This window comes from Herpailurus yagouaroundi, unplaced genomic scaffold (genome assembly GCF_014898765.1).
Source record: "Herpailurus yagouaroundi ecotype Mexico unplaced genomic scaffold, PumYag 140, whole genome shotgun sequence".
Lineage (NCBI taxonomy): Eukaryota > Metazoa > Chordata > Mammalia > Carnivora > Felidae > Herpailurus > Herpailurus yagouaroundi.
Window position 1 is genome coordinate 52704985 of NW_024412395.1, and position 24006 is coordinate 52728990.

Sequence of the window (24006 nt, forward strand, 5' to 3'; positions counted from 1 at the left end):
AGTAAAATGTTGTAGCATTATAATACCTTATGGGTTGTACATTATATATTATGTCATTAAATATGTGAAGTACATTTTATGGTCCCGAGCCTTATCACTTACTAGTTGTAAGATCTTCAGCAAGTCCGTTTCTGAATTACAGCTTCTACATCTGTAAAATGGAGCTAAGAATACCTTTTTATTGGTGGTTTTATACAGTTTCTGGAAGTTTTTGACACTCCTCCCATTGAAAGGTGGAGTTCATTTCTGCTCCCTTAAATATGCGCCAGACTCGGTGACTCATGTCTAAAGAATGGAATGTGGCAGAAATAATACCATGTGACTTCTGAGACTAAATTTCCCCTGGCTGTCTCCCTTGTAATGATTGCTCTTGGAAGCCAACCATTTCACTATTTGGTAAAAAAGCCAAGCCACCACAAGGAAAGCTCATGCATAGGTTTTCCAACAGTTCCGGATGAACTTGCAGATGACAACCAACATCAGCTAACAGACATGTGAGTGAGTTTTCAGATTATTCTAGCCCCCACTCTTTGAGCCACCCCAGCTGACACTAGGCACAGCAGAGATAACCGGTCTCCTCCGAGTTCTTCCAAAATTATGAGTAAGTGGATGTTGTCACTGTTTTAAGCCATTAAGTGTTGGGGTGGTTGGTTAGGCAGCAACAAACAACTGGAACCGATTTTGCTAACGTAATAAAACTGAAAACATGCGGCAATGACTTCGGGACTAGTCAGAAGGCAGAATTTAGGAAGGTCTTCAAGAAACTGTCAGTGGACGCTTCACGGTTTTTGGAGACATCATTGGTTAGGGTTGACAGGAAAGTGAGGAAAATGTTATCGGAAGCTGACATATAGTGGTAGAAAGTTCAGCAACACTGTCATCTGTGGTTATACGGAAAATAGAAATTACACAAATTAACTGCATGGCCAAAGGAGACTTTCGGAGAGAGCACCGAGTGCTGCCTGGGTTTTCTAACTGACTATAGTAAAAGGCAAAGGAAGAGAGATAAGAAAGAACTGTTACATAGTATAGGAGCCAGGAATTGCTGGATTCAAAAACCACTGTGGCCTAGTGGTTTAAGCCTCCGACTTCAGTTCAGGTCATAGTCTCACAGCTCATGGGTTCAAGCCCCGCGGCAGGCTCTGGCTGACGGCTCAGAGGCTGGAGCCTGCTTCGGAGTCTGTGTCTCCCTCTCTCTCTCTCTCTCTCTCTCTCTCTCTCTCTCTGCTTCTCCTCTGTTTGAGCTCTGTCTCTCTCTCAAAAATAAATAAAACATTAAAAATTTAAAATAAATAAATAAATAACAGCTCCTCTTTCCCTGCCTCTCCAAATGGCAAAGGAAATGGCTTCCAGGTGAAGATCAAATTCAGAGTGTTACCTGGAAAACAGTTCAAAGGCAAAGCCACCAGTTGACTATAAAACTGGCAAGACCTCACAAAGGTTTCAGGCGTTGCTTCGTCCACCTTTGCAAGCAGACGAAAGGCATGCAAACCGAAAGGGTGTTACCAGACAATTGCTTTTGGAGAATCTAAGGTACAGAAGGGCTAAGCGAGTGGCTTATGTCTTATGCAAGTGGCTTTTGTCTTTGTTAGTTATCCACTGATTGATAAGAAGCCTACAGCGTTTCTAAAAAAAAAATTTTTTTTTACACTTATTTATTTTTGAGAAACAGAGTGAGACAAAGCGTGAGCGGGGGAGGGGCAGAGAGAGAAGGAGACACAGAATCTGAAGCAGGCTCCAGGCTCTGAGCAATTGGTCAGCACAGAGCCTGATGTGGGGCTCGAACCCACAAACTGTGAGATCATGACCTGAGCCGGAGACCCACGCTCAACCGACTGAGCCACACAGGTGCCCCACCTACAATGTTTTTTAAAAGAATTACAATCGGCTTAGACTGAGAGGGACATTTAGGCCGTCTGTCCCCAGACTCCTAAGGGCAGAGCGCTGCCTAAACAACTATTAGCCCCAAACGTGCTACTTTCAGCGGAGAAGGACAGGCTCCAAGGGTGGAACCGAGCGCGCGGAGGGCGGAGCCAAAAGCTACGTCCCGGAAGTGGGACTGAGGCCTAATTGAACTGGCGCCGCGCTCCCCGGCGGTATCAGAGCGGTGGCTGCATGCCTCCCATTTCTCTCTTTTTTGAACAGCAGTGTGCACAGTGCTTATCCTGGGCGTGTCCCACCACTGTGTATTAGATGCGGTTGGCAAATGGCTTGTCTCTTGATTCATGGGTCTTCAGATTGCCAGGAGCTTCATCTGGAGAACAGTACCCAAGGAGCCTCTGCTGCTGGACCTGGTTTATGTGTCCAGATCACACCCTCAAGCCTGAGCGTGAGGCTACAGCAGGTGCAGCGTTTAAGGGGTCTAGGTACAGGGAGGGCTGGTGGGGGGTGGCTGGAGGAGGTGATGAGTGTATTTTGCATGTAGGACGAAATGTAAATAGTTTATGTGCAGTGGGTGAATTGTGATAATCTTAAAACATGTCCACAAGTTATTTGAAATTCTTCCCAACAAAAAATACAGCTTAATTCCTCCCTTTTTTGAACCATAATTGGCCCCAGTGATTTGCTTCTAACAAATACAATACACTGTGTGACTTCTCAGACAACATCACAAAACGAGAGACAGCTTTCACCTTGTTTTCTTTCTCTTGGGATGTCTGCCTTTGGAACCCAGCCACCATTTTGGTAGGAAGCCAAGCAGCCACATGGAAAGGCTGTGTGTAGGTGTCTGGCCCCAGCTCCACCCAAGGTCCTGGCTCACAGCCAGTATCAACAAGCCAGCTGTGAGTAAGCAAGTTTTGAGCCGGCCTCAGCCACCAGTCTCAAGCCGCCCCAGATGATGGCGTAGGACAGAAACTGTCCTTGCTCAGAGCTGCCCAAATTACAAATTCACAAGAAAAATAAATGCGGTTATTGTTTTAAGGCACTACGCTTGGGGTGGTTTGTTATGCAGTGGCAGATACCCGAGTACTGACATGGAAACATCTACTAAAAGTGTTCTAATGTCTAAACAAAACCTTGTAACAATTACATCATTTTATGCATTGTAAGTTACAACTGCTTTATGGTTCCTGGCTTTATCACTTCCTAGCACTGGGGTCTTGGGTAAGTCAGTCTCCTGAGGTTTTCTGCAACTGTAAGATAGACATAAAAATACTTGTCTTTTAAAAAATCATTTATGAAGCAACAAGGAAAATGATCTATTGTAGGTTATAAAACTAGATTCAAATGATTACAACTTTAAAAATGTGTAGGTGAGAAATAAGTGGATTCTATTAGTGGGCTTGAAAGCAACTTTCCTTCGGGGGGCACCTGGGTGGCTCATTCAGTTAAGCGTTGGACTCTAGATTGCGGCTCGGGTCATGAGTTAGAGCCCCACATGGGGCTCTGTGTGAAGCCTGGTTGGGATTCTGTCTGTCTGCCTCCCCCACCCTTCCTGCTTGCTAAACTTTTTAAAAATAATTTTCCTTCTATTTTCCAAATTTCTGTAAGATTATTTGCTTTAGTAATCAAAAAAATGTAAGTGCTAAAAAAAAAAAAAAAAAAAAAATCCCCTTGTGCATTCCCAGCCCAAACCCAGGGAATGGGTTGGGTTATTTCTTCTCACTGACCTCCCTGCTGGTTCAATCATGTAAAGTGTCTTGTAAGAGTAACAGAGACAAAACAACATCCTGTTACTTGGGGTTTGGAAGTCAATGAAGGGCTGACTCCAGAACCCAGATATCCTGCCTCCCTAGCCAGTGCACCATTCCCTCACACTGTACCTCTCAAACGAGTTAGTTTTCACCTATTTGGGCTACACATTAAAACCAATGTCAAGTTAAATGCTCATCTTTTAAATAACCAGAAGTCCCAGCTGTCTGAGCTCAGAGGCCATGTAATCCAGTGGTCAGGGGAGTTGGTCAAAATGCGTGGGTTGGAAACCTGCCTCCCTCACGTATTATCTGGGGTCTTTGCAGATGTACGTAAGGATTTTTTTTTTTTTTTTTTTTTTTAGACTGTGCGAGCAGGGGAGGGAACAGAGGGGTGGAAAGACATAAAGAGAAAGAGAGAGAGGGCGAGAGAGCAAATGTTAAGCGAATGTTAATCCACCACGCTCAGTGTAGAGCCCGACACGGGGCTCCATCCCACGACCCTGGGATCGTGACCTGAGCCGCAATCAAGAGTCAGATGCTCAACTGCAACTGACTTAGCCACCCAGGTGCCCCATAAAGATCTTGAGAGGAAATCATCCTGGATTACAGAGACGGGCCGTAAATCCACTGGTTAGTGTTCTTATAAGAGAGGCAGACAGAGAGAGCAAAAGCCCATGTAAAGATCAACTAGAGACTCGGGTAATGTAGACACAGACTGAGGAATATCTGGAGCCACAAGAGGCAAAGAAGGGATTCTCCCTTAGGGCCTCAGAGGGAACACAGCCCTGTGGACACCTTGATTTCAGGCTCCTAGCCCGCGGAACTGCGAGAGAATACGTTTCCTTGTTTTGTGGTAATGTGTTCCGGCAGCTCCGGCAAACTACCGGAGTGGATGAAGCTCGGTCACGACACTGGACGAAGAAAACACTGAGGTTACAGGGGGAAAATGATATTTAAATAAAGTTTTTAAAACATGCAAACTGATACTTTATATTATTTATAGGTACATGTAAATAAAAGCATAAAGAAACAAGTGGGAATGATAAGCACCAGATCTAGGGATTGGGAACTGTGAGGAGAGAAGGGCACACGATGGGGGTTCACAGAGGGCTTCAGCTGTGTTGATGATACTGAATTTCTTTTTAAGAGGCAGAGAGAGGGCGCACGTGAGCAAGGGGCACAGAGAGAGAGAGAGAATCCCACGAGAGGTAGAGAGAGAGATGTGGGGCTCACCCGAAGCAGGGCTCAAGCTCACCTGATGTGGGACTGGAACTCATGAACCTGATAATGGCCTGAGCTTAATGACTGGGCCACCCAGGTGCCCGATAATACTGGGTTTCTGAAGCGGAGTGGTCAGGTCAAGCACGATCAATATACTGTTTTTAATACCATTGTGTAGGACTAAACGATTTCATGATTAAATGTAAAATAACATTTGAAAGGAGAAAGGAGAAGGACGTGAAGGGAGGTGGATAGCCTCGAAGGTGGTGAACCTCCTTCTCGGGTAGCACATGACCTTTCAAATGTCAGCCAGAACAACATGATTTGGTGCGAGTGTTATCTCCCGTCACTTAATAAGCAGTTGAAAAGCACTTTGTTAATATTCAGAGTTCTGATGTCGTTTATAAATAATTCCAATAGTAACCTTTTTCATTGGAAAAACACCTGTATAGTGCTGACTCTGATTACTCCCTGTGGATCTTGCTTAGCTAAAAATTAATATATCATACTTTCTAGAATGACAGACTGTGGACTGGAATCAGAGAAAACAGTAATTTATAAGATGGAGTAATTACTGGACGATCCAGGTACTATTTACTGACTTTCTTCTTCTTTGTTCTCAAGCCAGCAAAATTATCGAGTCCACATTCCCAGAGTCCTTTTATTAGCCTTAATCTTAGGTTGTCTATCAAAAACAATACTGTCGTGGATTAATAAACACCACAAACCCATAATAAGCGGCACAGGCCCTTCGTCCTCCGCGGTAATAAGTGAGCTCAGCTGAAGCATTATATCAAAGTGTGGCTGACTAGCTGGGCTTTTGAGCGCTTGCTGCCTTGGCATGACTGAGGCCACCTCCCTGGCTGTGCTATTTGGAATATCCACCAGGTGGCAGCAACTCCTTGGCTGCCAGTGGCCTCCAAGGACAACTGAGGCCGCCATTGACTTCCTCCTCACCAGTTGAGAGGTTGTGGTGTCAAAGTTAGATTTAGTGGTTTCTCTTTGAGCTGGGATTTAGAAAAACATTGCGACCATTTTCAATTAGAAAGTATTCAGGTTTAATCAGAACTAACATAAACAATAATTTGATATGGGATATCTGCAGTCTCACATTCTTTCCCTTTTTTTCAGTACACTTGGTGAAATACTTTATTATTTTTCAAACATTCCTATTTCCCACAGTGCACTAGGCATGTGATCATTTTAAATAATGAGCCATGTATATTGTGAAGGTACAGTGGAAGTCAACATCTATAATAATCAAAGAAACAGCTAATCTTTCAAACAATTTGAATTTTATGAAGGGCAGAATCATGACAGCAGGTAAAATACAGCTGGTTCCAGTGGTCTCTTCTTGTAGAGCACTATTGCTAAAATCTAGATTCAGGGGGCGCCTGGGTGGCGCAGTCGGTTAAGCGTCCGACTTCAGCCAGGTCAAGATCTCACGGTCCGTGAGTTCGAGCCCCGCGTCGGGCTCTGGGCTGATGGCTCAGAGCCTGGAGCCTGTTTCCGATTCTGTGTCTCCCTCTCTCTCTGCCCCTCCCCCGTTCATGCTCTGTCTCTCTCTGTCCCAAAAATAAATAAAAACGTTGAAAAAAAATTTTTTTTAAATAAAAAATAAAATCCAGATTCAGCTGGGAAATGTCACATCAAGTCTCTAGTTTCCTTATTCTGTTTACAGTGCCCAGATTCAGAAGCTCTGAACCCTTAAGCACCCTAAAAGGTCCCTAAAAGAATGATTAAGATCATTGTCCTCAGAAATTTCTGAGCTTACACAGGCTAATTTTCAATTTAAGGAAGACTCTCTCACATCCCTCAGCTATAAAAATTCTAAGCATGTTTGAGATGTATAAAGAAAATAACTATGAACTAGAAAAATGCCTTCTCTAAACTAAACATAAACTAAAAGAAATGTGGTGACAGAGCTACCACTGGCTTTGACATCTGACAGATTTGAGCCCTTTCCGTAATGAACCATGGGATCTGGGGTATCTCTTCCGTGTAATGGATTTAACATTTTCTCTCTTCCTGACCTCCTGGGTCTGTGAGACTCACACAGAACAAATAATCTAGATGCTCAATAAATGTTTGTTGAATATTATTAAAATAACTATAAGTCATGGTGCCGGGTCTTTAAAAGCTGTAGTTTAATAAACAACCCTAAATATATAACCATACAGGTTTTATAACTAAAACATAAGGCAGTACTGTTTTCAGAAATGAACTATGGATATCCTTCCACCCATACCGAGTAGTGGTTTTCAACTCTGGGCAGCTTTTCATAAGTCCCAGTGCCCAGGGGTTTTGGGGTGGGAACAAGCTATCGTTTTCATGTTGTTTGGTTGGTTAGTTGTTTGACTGGTTGAGCCCTCGGGGTGATAATAATAAGCAGCCAGGATTGAGAACCACTGTTCTACTGCAAAAGTAAGTTAGTGTCGTTACTGAATATTGGTTATAATTCAATCAGAGTAGAAATGAGTTTCTAGTCGAAATAATTTTCTGCTATTTATGGCCAGAAGGACGGGGCTATGTCCAGATCACTTTTCTTTGTTCTGACACTTACTCTTCTATTTCTCTTTGTACAAAAGAAAAATTGCTTGATGCAGAAAATGTGAAAAGCACAATGAAAATAAAACAACAACAAAAAAGCACTCCAAATCTGTAGCCACTGAACACATTGGGGCATGTCCTTGCAGTTTCTTTTTTCTTGTGTATATATGTGTATTTTCAAAATGAAAATAGAATCAGGCCACGTTTTATAGCCAGTTTGTTTACTTGAGAATACAATGTAGTATCTTCCCATACCAATGAACTTTCTTCGGTGACATGGTTTTTAATGGTTACTTTGTAGCTATTAGATACAGGATAATTTCTTTAATTTCTTACTACTTAACATTAGATTGTTTTCAATTATTCTATTATTTTTTGCACAAAGCTCTCATAATTTCTTTGAATAAATACCCCACCTTTTATATTTACTCCTGATCCGTTTGAGCAGGCTTTAGATGAATCAACAAACAGGAGGATGAGTTTCTTGGAAGTACGGTTACCAATGACCTATCTCCGCCTTCCAGAAGTACCTCCAGAATAGCTGGCTATCTTAGCCAATACCGTCAGGTAGGAAGACTCAGAATTAGCTGACTATTCACTAGGTCAGCGGTTCTCAGAGTTTAATATATATACGAATCACTTGTCAAGTGCCGAGCTTGTCAAAACGCGAATCTGGGGTTGAGGCTGAGATTCTGGTGGTCTAACAGGCTCCCGGGTGATGCTGCTGCTGCTGGTCAGTGGACCACACTTGAGTAGCAAGGACCTAGATTATATTCCCATTAGATCGAGTATACCTGTGTCTCATCTTTGGGTTTCCTCATAAAACACAATGATGTCCACAAATAAAGGGGCAGATATTGAACTGAATATCTATTTTCAATAATGTATTTATTCAAGCCAGTTCATTTGGACCTTGCTTTTGTAAGAAAAAATTTTGCTCTTTAGTTTTAGCATTCTCTCTAATTTCTAGATGACCACAGGCAGCTTTTCTTTCAATGTTAGAAATTCTATAAAAGAGAAAGTTCAAGGATTTATATCTGAGACTGAGATATGTCATGGATCCCAGAGGTGAATAAAGCAGCATACCCTTTCATCCATTCATTATAGGAATCTTTCCACTTTCACAGGGGCCGTTGGAAATCTGAACTGCAAAGAGTATGCTTAGTGATTGATGGGATTTTCCAGGAAATGTCACATTGTTTTTTGACCAGGAAAACCTAAATAAACAAGTACTTCACAGTTTTTGTTTTAACAGGGCAAGGTAACCCACCCTGTACTTTGAATATTGACAACACTTAACATTGAAAGAACTTCTTACAATTTATTTATTTATTTAATGTTTATTTATTTTTGAGAGACAGAGCATGAGCAGGGGAGGGGCAGAGAGAGAGAGGGAGACACAGAATCTGAAACAGGCTCCAGGCTCTGAGCTGTTAGCACAAAGCCTGACGTGGGGCTGGAACTCATGAACTGAGCCGAAGTCAGATGCTCAGCTGACAGAGCCACCCAGGTGCCCCTAAATTTATTTTTTATTTAAAAAAATTTTTTAAGTTTATTTATTTATTTTGAGAGAGACAGAGACAGCCTGAGTAGGGGAGGGACAGAGAGAAAGGGGGGGGGAGAGAGAGAGAGAGAGAGAGAATCCCAAGCAGGCTCTGCACTGCCAGCACAGAGCCCCATGTAGGGCTCGAACCCACGAACTGCAAGATCATGACCTGAGCCAAAATCAAGTCAGGTGCTTAACTGACTGAGCTCCCAGGCACCCCAAATCCAACACACTCTTAAGAACTATTTATTTTTAGGGCACCTGGGTGGCTCAGTCAGTTAGGGGTCCAACTTCAGCTCAGGTCATGATCTCACAGTTTGTGAGTTCGAGCCCTGCATTGGGCTCTGTGCTGACAGCTTAGAGCCTGGAGCCTGCTTCAGATTCTGTGTCTTCCCCTCTCTCTGCCCCTCCCATTCTCATGCTCTGTCTCTCAATAATAAATAAATGTTAAAAAAATTTTTGAAAAAAAGAACAATTTCTTTTTCATGTTCTTTGTCAGTCGTATTAAATGTTTTCTTTGGAGAAAATTATTAAATCCCGTAAATTTTTATAATATTTATTCTCATAGTGAAATTATTCCACTTGTTTGTACAGGTGGAAATTTAATTGTTTAATGATTTCTGGGTTGTTTTTTTTTTTTAACATCAGGTTAGCATCCCTTCCTTACTCAGTCAGCAGCCCACAGTACAAGCTAATTAAATTAATTAACCCCTGCATGTCAGCTCACATACTGTGTTCAGTCAGTTAAAATACCAAAGGTACTGCAGAATAATTACTAGACTCACGATTTGATCAGTGTTTCAGACTTTTCAATAGGTCCACATACAGATATTTCATATGTACTTTATTGTGTTGTCACCATAGCAACTCTGTGAAACATTAATTTTATCTCTGTTTTATAAGTGACAAAGCTGAAGTGCAAAGATGTTAAGTGACTTACCAGAAATCTCACATTCAGGGAGTGGCAGAACAGTGAAAATAATACCTTTTAAAATTTTCTACTACCAACTCATTTTCTTCTTAATTTCCCTATTAAAATGTTCAGAATTTAAAAAGCCTTAATTTAAAAATATAAGATACAAAAATGCAGATGTTTTACCCTTCTTGTTATGCTGTGATAGATTCCTTTATCTCTGAAAAAATATATATATAAGATACAGGGGCGCCTGGGTGGCTCAGTTAGTTAAGCATCTGACTCTTGATTTTGGCTTAGGTCATGAGTTCGAGCCCTGCATAGGGCTCTGCGCTGAGAGTGTGGAGCCTGCTTGGGATTCTCTCACTCCCTCTCTCTCTACTACTCCTGCACACACTCATTCACTCTCTCTCAAAATAAATAAATATTCATACATATATATGATACACATATATGATACATATATGATACACGTATGATACATATATATCATATATGTATGTAGGTATATGTGATACATATATGATACATATGTATCATACGTGTATCATTGGCAGAGCCCAATATGGGGTTCGAACTCATGAAACTGTGAGACTGTGACCTGAGCTGAAGAGTCAGACACTTAACTGACTGAGCCACCCAGGCACCCCTAAAACCGTTCTTAAAAAGTTTATATACATGTGTCACTTCTTGGCCTATTGGCTAAGATCAAGTGTAAAAAGTTTATATAAATGTGTAAAAAGATAATCTTATAAAATTACACATATTGTGTCAAAATATCTTTTATGTAAATAGCTCTTTCCTAATTTCCATTTCTGCTTTCACAGCTTTATAATCCTGTGATGTCCTACAACCACAGACCTCCGGTTCTCTTGATATTCAAGACTAGACTGCTGAAACCTTCCAGCCAAGAGACACATCCTGTAGAATCCAGAGTCTCTCGGTAAAATGAAGCATCTTCTATAGTATGGCCAAAGACATATTTCCCGTCTACGTTTCTAATTCTTCCAGTCCCAGAAATACGCTGGTGTCCATCAATTACATTTCATCCTTTGGAAGATGAGCATTGCTAGGGATGACTGCCTCAGCGCACTGGCCTAGTTCAACATGGACCTGCCCCCTCGCTGTCCAAGAAGAGCCCACAACATTGCCTCAGGCTTGTCTGGAATTGCACAACAACCGGCTGGGAAGTCTTCCTGTAGAGTGGTTTCACAAGATCAGGTCAGTTTGCCTGCCTGATAACATTATACTAAAAGTGACCTTTCTCTTAGGAGTAACAAAATTTAAGTGTCCAGCAACCCCTTTTTGTTAAAAAGGACCCATCCTTGCCTATTCTTTTCCTTTCCAACTTCTGTCTTCCAACAAAGGATCTGCCAGACAGGTTCTTGGGGCATTTGGGAACTTGAATTTGGAGGAAAGACTGAGGACGAAAAGCACTCAGGCTAGTGATGATAGAAAAATTTCTCAGAGAGAACCTGATTTTTATGTGGGCATGCCACCTTCCAGAACCTCTATCTCCTTTGCAGCTAGGCATGATATGGTGTGGCCATATGACTAAATTTTGGCCAGTGGGATGTGAACCAAAATAACATGTGTAACTTCTGGGTTCTGCCTTTAAGAATAAGGGGTGTGTCTTTCCTTCTCTCTTTTCTTTTCTTTTTTTCTTTTTCTTTTTCTTTTTTTTCTTTTTTATTTTATTTTTAATTAATTTTTTTAAAAATTTACATGCAAATTAGTTAGCATGCAGTGCAGCAATGATTTCAGGAGTAGAATCCAGTGATTCCTAGAACCCAGTGCTCATGCCAACAAGTATCCTTCTTAATGCCCCTTACCCATTTAGCCCATCCCCCGCCCCCACAAACCCTCCAACAACCCTCAGTTTGTTCTCTATATTTAAGAATCTCTTGGGGCGCCTGGGTGGCGCAGTCGGTTAAGCGTCCGACTTCAACCAGGTCACGATCTCGCGGTCCGTGAGTTCGAGCCCTGCGTCAGGCTCTGGGCTGATGGCTCGGAGCCTGGAGCCTGTTTCCGATTCTGTGTCTCCCTCTCTCTCTGCCCCTCCCCCGTTCATGCTCTGTCTCTCTCTGTCCCAAAAATAAATAAACGTTAAAAGAATCTCTTATGTTTTGTCCCCCTCCCTGGGTTTCCCCTTTTTTTTTTTTTATGTTTATTTATTTTGAGAGAGAGAGAGAGTGGGGAAAGGGCGGAAAGAGAGGGAGAGAGAGAATCCTAAGCAGGCTCTCTGCTGTCAGCATAGAGCCCCACATGGGGCTTGTGAGCTCATGACCTGAACTGAAATCAAGAGTTGGACTCTTAACTCGACTGAGCCACCCAGGTTCCCCTCCTTCTTTCTGCTAGCAGAAATGTGGGTGTGGGAATGGACCATCATGGTCAGAAAATGAGGGCAATATCCAAGAGATAATAGAATAAGAAGAGAGAAAGAAGAACTGGGCCCTTGACTACTTTGCAAAGGAAAGCCACCAAACTTTCACGTGGGAAAGAAATAATCTTCTAACTTCTTTTTTTTTTTTTTTTCCAACGTTTATTTATTTTTGGGACAGAGACAGACAGAGCATGAACAGGGGAGGGGCAGAGAGAGAGGGAGACACAGAATTGCAAACAGGCTCCAGGCTTCGAGCCATCAGCCCAGAGCCATCAGCCCAGAGCCTGACGCGGGGCTCGAACTCACGGACCGCGAGATCGTGACCTGGCTGAAATTGGACACTTAACCGACTGCGCCACCCAGGCACCCCTCTTCTAACTTCTCAAAGCCATTGCATACCATTCTTACCTGCTTGAGTGGATTTCCTCCCAATGTCTATATTTGTGTCGGTCCCTGCAGTACCTTTCAGGCTCTGGGCCCTCCCAGCACCCCGTACCCCACTATGATTAACTAGGCCAAGTTTAGGATACTGCAAGGTACAGTTTGTTCTGTACTTTCTCTACTCTCTCTTTCTCCTGTGGTTCATAGATATGTTCTCTGTGAAAAGCATTACACAATGTTCTTTCATTCTGTTCTCTGCTCTAAGCTTTCAGTCAATCAATCAGTCTTTCTCACTTTCTCTAAGGGTCTGTTATTAAGATCACCACCTTTGTGTTGTTGGCATCTATTAAGGCTGCAATTCTGTGGTTCTGCTGCTCATTCCTGACTGACTTGTTGCACAGTAGAATGGGGTAATTCATTTATCACCTTCAGAAAATGTTATCTGCACCTACATAGGAAAAGGACAGGCTCTCTCGCATAAAAGCACTGGGAAGATTACTTTCCCAAGGAAAACAGACAAATTCTCACTGTCATCTCTTTGTCATCTCTCATGACACAGCCACTCTTGGCAGAAGTAACTGGATCTCAACCAGATCCAGAGACTGAAATAAGCCCCACCTCATCCCTGCAGGAAAGCCGGCAACTGTGGGGGATGGAGGGCCATTCACCCAAGCCAGAGAAAATTGTACCTTGAAACAGAACAATTGGTAGGTCCAGGCAAGCTGTTGGCACCAGAAAGATGCTGCAAGAATTACAGTGGCCTCTTTATTGGAAGGAAGAACGTGGCATTGAGAAATCTAGGAGCAAGTTATATTTGAAGAGCTGGGTGTTTAGTTGGTACTAGAGAGGTCTGTCAGCAGATAGCAGGACTCTAGGCTTCAGGCAAAAAAGTTCAATGACAGGACTTTGGGCCCTAGAGTAGTGATTCCCAACTGTGAGAGGTGATTCTGTCTCTCCAGGGAACATGTCTGGAGATGTTTTTAGTTGTTATAATTGGGGGATGCTAATGGCATCTAATGAATAGAGAGGCCAGGGATGCTGGCCTCTAAATGCATAGAGCAGCCCTATACACAGACATACACAATAAAAAATTGTCCGGCACAAAGTATCAATAATGCCAATGTTGAGAAACCCTACCCTAGAAAGACTGATATTAATAGGGCATGACCCCTATTTCAGGGATGACAGGGGTCCTGAGAAGTCTGCTAAGGTACAGACTCAAAAACAGGAAAGTAAGACCTGGCCCCAATACCAAAGCTAAACTGTAGGTGAGAGAGGCAAGACTGAATCCCATTTATCAGGGCTGAGGCACAATGTCATGGCCAGACTAGGAGCTAAGTATATTCATACCAAATCCCTAGGGGATCCAACTAGACCATCTCAAACCCCTCTAGAAAACTAGGAGGATTGTTTTCTAGCAGGATTCTTAACCTGGTCCCATAGATCTTTTGGAGGCAGAGGAAGATCCATGTGCATAGATAAGGGGATCCTCAAATTTTATGCAAAATTATGTGTTTGCATCTTCCTAGGGTAAGGATGGAAAGCTTCCTTCAAGATCTAAATGTGGCTATAAGACCCATAAAAGGTCAAAACCCACTGTTGATGGCCTAAAATATCAGCTTGAGTCTGCAGGAGAGAAATACAAGGTCTTATGGAAAGAGGAAAGATGAAAAAGTAATGATAACAGCCAGTGGTACTTAAACACTGTGTGCCTGGTACTGTTCTGTTGCCTAACTTGGATTAACTCATTTAATCTTCATAACAATCTTAGGAAGCACATACTTTTTCAACCTCATCTCATAGATGAAGAAACTAAGGCTAGACTTTCTCCAAGACAGTGCTTCCTAACTTTCTGCATAGCACGGCACACACACACAAAAGCTATTATATAGAAAAACTGTTAGAATTAATAAGAGAGTTTAGTAAGCTTGCCATAAATAAGATCAATAAACTACAATTGCAGATCTATACTTTATCAACGAATATTCAGTAAGCACAATTAAAAGAAAGATGCCAGTGTTGATGACAAATTACAAGGCACCTTGGGATAAATCCAACAAAACATATGCAAGATCTTTATGGAGAAATCGAAAAGTGTAATAGTGTATGTCAAAGGCATAGTGGGCTAAAGGGACAAAGATGCTTTTGACCAGAGGCAACTTGGCCATGGGATCTTGCAGCCCCATGTCTATTTCTCACCTGTTGGCTTTGACCTCTTCAGGGCTAAGGGTTTTAAATCTCTGAAGCCCATTCAGGGCAAAAGACATGCATAGACACTTTTCCAAAGAAGACATCCAGATGGCTAACAGACACATGAAAAGATGCTCAACATCACTCATCATCAGAGAAATACAAATCAAAAACACAATGAGATACCACCTCACACCAGTCAGAATGGCTAAAATTAACCACTCAGGCAACAGCAGATGTTGACAAGCATGCAGAGAAAGGGGATCTCTTTTGCACTGCTGGTGGGAATGCAAACTGGTGCAGCCACTCTGGAAAACAGTATGGAGGTTCCTCAAAAAACTAAAAATAGAACTACCCTACGACCCAGCAATTGCACTACTAGGCATTTATCCAAGGGATACAGGTATACTGTTTCGAAGGGACACATGCACCCCAATGTGTATAGCAGCACTATCGACAAGAGCCAAAGTATGGAAAGAGCCCAAATGTTCACCGACAAATGAATGGATGAAGAAGATGTGGTGTGTATATATATATATATATATATATACACACACACATACACACACACACACACACACACACACATACACACAATAGAGTATTACTCAGCAATCAAAAAGAATGAAATCTTGACATTGCAACAACGTGGATGGATCTAGAGGGTATTATGCTAAGCAAAATTAGTCAGAGAAAGACAAATAGTATATGACTTCACTCGTATGTGGAATTTAAGATACAAAACAGGTGAACATAGGGGAAGAAGCAAAAATAATATAAAAAGGGAGGGGGACAAAACATACGAGATTCTTAAATACAGAGAACAAACTGAGGGCTGCTGGAGGGATTGTGGGTGGGGGGTGGGCTAAATGGGCAAGGGGCACTGAGGAAGACACTTGCTGGGATGAGCACTTGGTGTTATATGGAGGGGATGAATCACTGGATTCTACTCCTGAAATCGTTGTTGCACTATATGCTAACTAACTTGGATGTAAATTTTAAAAAGTTTTTTAAATGACAGTAAGAAAAAAAAAATCTCCAAAGTCCATTCAGAACATATCAGTTTGTTTACATGGCACACCAGATAGAAAGCTTTGCTATTACCATTAAAGAAATTTAATTATAAATCTTCCAACAAAGAAAACACCAGGCCTAGCTATTTCTAATGGCAAGAACAGTAAAAAGACATTTAAAAGACAATTTCAATCATACTTGAAATCTTGCAGAATAGAAAAAGTGGGAATAGTGTCTACCTCATTATGTGAGGCTAGTGTAACCTTGATACTAAAAGCAGGCAAGAATTGGAAAAGAACCTTTCAGGCCAATACAAGGTCAATAGATAAAACATAATTACAAATCTACACTTTAGCAACTCATATACAAAAAGGAACGATGCTGATTACAATGGCAACAAAATGTGTAAGGCGTCTTGGAATAGATCTAACAAAAGATGTGCAAGTCCTTGATGGAAAAAATCATAAAACTTCAGTAAAGGACATTAAAGATGTAAACACTATTTCCCTAAAATGACCTGTAGATTTAAGGATATTCTATTCCTGGAACTTGACAAGCTGGTTCTAAAATATAGGTGAACAAAGAGCTAAGAATGGCCAAAACAATCCTGGAGTTGGACAGATAGAAGCAATGACCCTACTACCAACTATTAAGATTTGTTAATTAAGTCATTAGTAATTTGGAACATGTTATCAGTTCAGAGATAAATCAGTGGACCAAAACAGAGTCCTGAGTAAGACCCATGAATAGAGGAATGTACGGAAAACTTATCTATGGTATTGCAGATTAGGAGGAGGGGGACAGACCCTTCAGTAAGTATTAATTGATTAGCCAGAAGAGGGGAAAAGTCAAGTGAACTCCTACCTCACACTATACACAAAAATCAATTCTAGATGGATAAAAGGCTTAAAGACAAAAGTTTAAAATTTTAGAAGGATACATAAAATATTACCTTTCTAATTTTGAGGGAACAAGGGATTTCTTAACACAAAACTGGAAGCATAAATTCAACTACATTAAAATCATAAAACTGCTGTTCCTCCAAAAATATCAAGAGAGTGAAAACAGAAGCCAAACACTGGAGGAAGAGACTCACTACACATATGGCGGACTCAGGGTTAGTATCCACTCATAAGAGCTCCTTTGAACAGATAAGAAAAAGATAAAAATCCACTATAAAGATGAACAAATATGAACAGCTTTGAACAGAACACATCCAGGTGGTAAACATATGAAAATATGCTCACCCTCATTAATTACAAGGGAATTATAATGAGTTCCCGTTTTATAGTCATCAGATTGGCAAAAAAAAAAAAAATATCTGACAATAACAATGTTGGTGAGAATTTGTAATAATGGTAACTGTTAGATGGTAATCTGGAACTAACAAGGAAAGCTGAACATCAACCCTCCCACCAAGCAGGGTCTCTTCTGGTGTGGTAAGCAGACTTTTAGGATGGCCCCTAATGAGCTCCACCTCTCAGTTTCCGTGCCCAGTGTGTAATTCCCTCCCCTTAAGGTGGGCTGCATGTAGTAACTTGCTTCTAACTAATAGAATACAGCAAAGGTGATGGGATGCCACCTCTGAGATGAAGCTTCAGAAAACTGACTTCTGCCCACCTTTCATTCTTTCTCTTGCTCACTTGTGAGAAGCAAGCCGTACCTATGGAGAGACCCACATGGCAAGGGATGAAGGTTCTGGCAAACAACCAGAGAGAACCTGAGGCCTTGAGCCCAACAGTCCAGGAGGAACTAACTCTTGCCAAGAACCCAAGTAAGTGAGCTTGGAGGCAGATTCTTCCCCAGAAGGTGACTGCTTCGGCTGACATCTTGATAGCAGCCTTGTTAGAGCCCAGAGCCAGAGGCCACAGCTGAGCCATGTCTGGATTTCTGGCTCATAGTAACGGTGAGCTAGTTACTGTATGTTGCTTTAAGCTGTTAAGCCAGGGGGTAATTTTTAATGCAGCGGTAAGTAACTTCTATGAGTAAAAGCACATTGGTATGCGGAGCATGGAGTACAGGTGAGCCCAGGATGTTAATCCTTCAATCACTGGGGCTGCCAAGAGCAAGTAGGTCAAGGCAGAGCTGGGACAAATAGAGTTCAGGGGCAGGTTAGCTCCAGCCAACAACAGCCTCATCTGTTTACCCCAGTGTGCCATATAGTGCTATGGGGTTTTGCATATGTGTGCCATTATGTGAAAAAAGTAGCAAAGCACTAGACCATAAAATAATTTCTATTTCCTATCAAGTGTGTTTGGTAATTTATATTTTCCAGGACAATCTCTTCAGTGTTTGATCACCTGAGACCTTGCTAAAAATGCAAAGTTTCAGACTCACATCTCAGATCTATGAAGTCCGGTAATTTTGTGGGGTGGGGGCAGCGATCTGTGTTTTTAAAAGGTTCCCAGGTGGTAACGATAGAGGTGAAAGTTGGAGAAACATTGTTCAAAGGATTTGTGCATTTCATCTGTTTTCGTATTTATTGGCAAAGGTGTCCCAAATACTTTCCTAAATCCTTTCAGCATCTTAAGTTATGTTCTCTGTTCACGACTGTGTTGTTTGTGTTTTCTCCTCCTTGGTCAAGCTCTCATAACGGTTGTCACTACTGTTAGTCTTTTCAAAACATGTGCTTTGCTGCTTCTGTATTTTCTGTGTCAGTAATTTTTTTCTTTTATTTCCATCCTTGTACTTTCTTTAGGTTTATTCTGTTATTCAGTTCCTGTTAACCAAATATTTGGGAGCACTTTTAACCAAATATTCTTCTTAGATTTATTAGGGAGTAGGTAACACATGTGGTATAAATTGTGGCCCCAAACACGTGTTGTAACAGATTTGTGATTAGATATTCTCCAAGTATTTTCCCTCTTTTATACTTTTTACGAAAGACGTTTTACATTTTGCTAAAGACAATGGGCAAGTTCCCCTCACTGTCTCTTTCTGTAGGGTGCCCCACCCTCACCACCCCCACACCCCAGTTCAGCCATCTTGAATGTACCTACTATAATCTTTCTGGGTTCATGTGGAAGTTTTCGAGTCTATCCTCGCAGCGTTTACAGGCCTTGTGTTTTTGTTTGTCCTCTTCAGTATATGGTCACCAAAGTTAGTCAGAAACCTCTGTGGCAAACTGATGTTGGTACATCAGATGGGCCTACCTCTGTGGATTTTTACTTTAAAAAAAAAAATGTTTGTTTATTTATTTATTGAGTGAGAGAGAATGTCAAACAGGCTCCACACTTAGTGTGGAGTTGATGCGGAGCTCGAACTCACGAACTATGAGATCATGACTGGAGCCAAAACCAAGAGTCAGGTGCTTGACCGACTGAGATACCCAAGTGCTCCAGATTCTTACTCTTTTATTACCGATAGCAAGGATAGTCTTCATTTTCACAGTAGGCCAGCCAAATCTTTTAGAAGATTTAAAAAAATTTTTTAACGTTTATTTATTTTTGAGACAGAGAGAGACAGAGCATGAACGGGGGAGGGGCAGAGAGAGAGGGAGACACAGAATCGGAAACAGACTCCAGGCTCTGAGCTGTCAGCACAGAGCCTGACGCGGGGCTGGAACTTACGGACCGTGAGATCGTGACCTGAGCCGAAGTCGGATGCTTAACCGACTGAGCCACCCAGGAGCCCCTAGAAGATTTTTAGAAGTATGCTTTGTCCAGAATTTTATTTTATTTTTTATTATCTTTTTAATTTAAATTTTAGTTAATATACAGTGCAATATTGGTTTCAGGAGAATTCAGTGATTCATCACTTGCATACAACACGCAGTGCTCATCACAACAGGTGCCCACCTTAATACCCATCATCCATCTAGCCCATCCCCCACCCTCTTCCCTTCATCAACCCTCAGTTTGTTTTCTGTCCTTAAGAGTCTCTTGTGGTTTGTTTCCCTCTCTCCTCTTTTTTCTCCTCCTTCTCGTATGTTAATCTGTTTTGTCTCTTAAATTCCACCGATGAGTGAAATACTATGGTATTTGTCTTTCTCTGATTGACCTATTTTGCTTAGCATAATACGTTCTAGCTCCATCCACATCATTGCAAATGGCAAGATTTCATTCTTTTTGTGTTTCATCCAGAATTTTAAATTCCATACTGGAAGACTTTCTCTGGACATCTAGTCTTCCATATATCTAGAAATAGAAGTTACCCAGTTTATAACATAAACATCTTCTGTCTTTTCCATAGTTTTTCAGTTGGATGCTTGTTTCATTTTTAAAAGCTTTCTTATTTTTTTATATTTTTGAGCTATAAATTTCCCTCTGAATACCACTTTACCCTGCAATAATGATCAAGGTAAAATTTCATTACTTACTATGCAATATTCTTTGCATAGATGCGGTGCATCATGATCTTTATGTACTGCCCCGTTAGTCTCCACGAACCCCAAGGAGATCTGTACTATTATTATTCATCATTTTATCAATGATGAAACTGAAGTAAAGAAAACTTAAGTAATTTCCCTAGGATCATCAGAGATAGGTGGCATGTAGGGAAACTAGAATTCCAATCCAGGTTTGCCTGAATTCAAAATGAGTTCTTGCAACCACTTTAATCTAGCTTGGAGGGGGGGCCCCCAGGAAGCAGGGGGGGATATTTGAGGGGAGAATGAAAAGGAAAAAAAATTGACATCATTTGGAAAATGGTGCAGGTTGTTAAGGGGATAATAGCAATCCCACCCAGCCTCAGAGAACATGGAGCAAACTGAGGTGTGCCAAGCAGTAACAGGTGTGCAAGAGCACCGCCTGGGCTCTCGGGTGCTCTGACAGCAACTCGTCTTTCCCTCATTCAAATCGTCATTGATTTGTACTTTCTTGGCAATATCTCAGCTTATGAAAAAAAAACAATGTGTAATCCAAGTGGCCCTACTTGTAATGTATAGAACCATCACGGACCAACATATTTTTAGCCCCAAACAAAATAGTCTCTTCTGCTAATCCCAGACCTTGGCTTCAAGCCAACTGGCTTCTTGCTTTTATTATTTGCAATAGAATCCAGGATTCAGAGTGAATAAAAGAGCTGAACAGGAATATAACTCCTGATAATATTGTCTCTGCGCCTTGTGCACTTATCCTTTTTGTCTCGCCCCAGGGGAAAAGCAGTTTTTCTTATGCTAAATCCAGTTGTTCCCCACAGCGACCATGTAAATCTTGGCACCGAGTACGCAGCAGAATAAAAAGTCAAGGCTGTGGGAGGTGCTCACATGAGAGCAACAGGCAGCTGCAAAGCCCCAAACCGCTCCATCCATTTTCTGCTAAAAATAAAGGGTTCTATTCATCAAAAACTTTTATATGTTCTTATGATTTTTCTTACAAAAAAGCCAACACGATATGCAGCAAAGAAGAATAACTGCCGGTTCACAGACCATGCCATCCTTTCATTTCCCAGAGTAAGCAATCCAGACAGAGACAAGCAGGAGGGGCTTGCCATTTGCCGAATGTGCCAGACCAAAAAAAAAAATGTCTTCTGTAAAAAGGAATCTGACCTCAAATTAGACATCGAAATTGTTCACTTCAAGGGAAACTGTCTCCTTTCTGCACACCCATTTAATCAAATGAATTACCCTAAGCCTGCATGCAAGAGATGTTTCAGCTTTGTTTTAATGTGTTTTCTAAATATTATAGGTTTCTTACCGTTTTTCCCCAGCCAAGGAGAATTGGTTAGAATTTACCAAAATTGAAAGTTTGTTTACACCTGATTCTTTTACTGTCTCCCATTTCCTCCCAGTCTTTCAGAATGATCTTTTTGTTGTAGATCCAAATTACCGTAGACTTTAGAAAGCTTCCTCTACTTATTAACACAATAGCATTAAGGAAAATTTTTAAAGAGTTAAAAAAAATCACAATCCCACCTCACTAAAAAGGCAGCTGGTTTACACTCTAGGCTTCTTCTCTGCCCCAGATTTGCATGCATTCATCTTATATACATGCATACATATCCTAGTATGTAATCCTAGTATAGATTGGAATTCTAAAATCCCTAACATTTTATCACGTCCTGACTATTTTCTGTTTCTTTTGTGTTTGCAGATCAGCTTGCCTAGAGAAGGAATTACACTGGCCCAGAAGCTACTCATTCTTTGTAAGTGCTCCACATATATGTACATCCTACCTCTCTAACAAGACCAGAAAATCTTTTGGGAGTTTTTCCTATTTCCTTTTGGGCTTTCCACAGACTCTGGGCAAGTGTTAAGTGCCTAGAAAGTGCTTCATTGATAGGATGTTTTCAGTTATTCATTCAGTCTGCTAGGTGTTCACTTAATAGAACTGAAACGTTATTGAATTGAATTTAAATTCCCCATTAGTAGGGGTGTCTGGGCGGCTCAGTCGGTTAAGCATCTGGCTTCGGTTCAGGTCATGATCTTGCTGTCTGTGGGTTCGAGGCCTGCATTGGGCTCTGTGCTGACAGCTCAGAGCGTGGAGCCTGCTTCTGATTCTGTGTCTCCCTTTCTCTCTGACCCTCCCCTGCTCATGCTCTCTCTCTCTCTCTGTATCCCTCAAAAATAAATAAACATTTAAAAATTTAAATTTCCCATTAATAAGAGAGTAATTACTTGAAATACATAGGAATTTGACTAACGAACACCTCCAAAGCTATGAGTCACTGTGTTCACGGTCTCTCAAACATACCAGCTTCTTCCATGCCTGTCCGTCTTTGCTTCTGCTGCTAACCTGGAAAGCACGTTTTCGTTCTTTCAAACTGTTGTGCAAATCACCTTCTTTAATGAAGTCTTTCATTAACACCACCCCAGGATATAAATCACCAATCTCTTCTTCAGGCCACTCTAAACTTTGTGCTTACTTTATTATAGTAATTTATGTATCATATGACTACCTCTCCATAAGAACATAAGCTCCCTGAAGTCAAGAACTGTATTGTATTCATCTCTGTACTTCCAACATCTGCCATGTTTCTTTGGATGCCATGATCAGTTCAGAGTGTAGGTTGAACGTTAGATGGTTACTGGACACCTACCTTAGTGGTCTTACAGTTAATGTAATGGGAAAGCAAGTTTAAGTAACTTGTCACAGCATGAGAAGCAAGTCAGAGAACAATGAAGCACAACGTGATGCCGCCATTTCTATGCTTCAAACATTCTGACACAGGGAGTAAAAAAATGCCAGCAAAAAAAATGCCAAATGGTTTCAGACCTATTCTATGAATCTAAAAGATAAGCCAGTCACTTTTAAAATGTTTCTTATAGAAAACTTCAGACATATATAAGAACTAGAATAGTTTAATGGAATGTCAAACATCAAGAGTTATTCACATACAGCAAAAATCGTATGCCGTTTATGCCCTGATCCACTTTCTCTCCCTACTGGACTACTTTAAAGCTAAATCTAGACATCACATCATTCTTGCGTAAACATTTAGGATGCAGCTCTATAAGATAAGGGATCTTTCATTAGACACTAAAATAATATCACTATCCTAAAAAAATAATACTGCTTTCTTGGTATCATCAAATATCATCAATGTTTAAATTTGCCTCAATGTTTTTTTTTTTTTTTTTTTTTTCAGAGCTTTACCATCAGGATTCAAAGAGGCTCATACTTAAATTTGGTTGATGTTTTTCTTAAGTCTCTTTTAACTTAAGACTTTTTTTTTGCCCTTGTAATTTATTTGTTGAAGGAGCTGGGTCATTTGTCCTATAGTTTCCCATATCCTGGATTTAGGGATTGAATCCTCATACTGCGTCAATCATGTTCTTCAGTTCCCTGTACTACTTGTAAACTAGTAGTTAGATTTTAGTCCTGTCTAGTAGAATTTTCTGTGATGATGGAAGTATTCCATATCTGCACATGTGACTATTGCAGTAGTGTGACTGAGGGACTGAATTAATTAATTTTGTTCTAATTAACTTATACTTACACAGCCCCAAATGGCTAGTGCCTGCCATATTGGACAGCACATACAGGTTAATTGAAATTGAAGCTGAAATAGACACATGTTGCAAATGGTTACTGTACTGAATTCAAGTTTGCTGGTTTATCAAGAATATTGCGTAATGGTGCATTTCCACAAGAGGGCGAACATGTCTGGTTGTCTCTGCAATATTAACAGTCCTTTGATGATCATGGTCTATATCCATTAATTCATTAGAAGGTTGCAAAATGATCGTATACTGTTTTTATCATTCCTTCTTCACTTATTAGCTTAACTCTAT

At 41.0% G+C, this 24006-nt stretch overlaps 1 long non-coding RNA gene across 3 annotated transcripts in view; it reads left to right on the forward strand.

The window, feature by feature from the left end:
• Positions 1 to 382: 382 nt before the first annotated feature.
• Positions 383 to 24006, forward strand: part of LOC121030691 (uncharacterized) — a 26669-nt gene continuing 3045 nt past the window's right edge. The window contains exons 1-5 of one of the 3 annotated variants that reach the window (XR_005790358.1): positions 383 to 494; positions 10693 to 11086; positions 17487 to 17607; positions 18109 to 18191; positions 21866 to 21917. This is a non-coding gene — a long non-coding RNA (uncharacterized LOC121030691). The other 2 variants (XR_005790359.1, XR_005790357.1) reach the window with 2 other exon arrangements.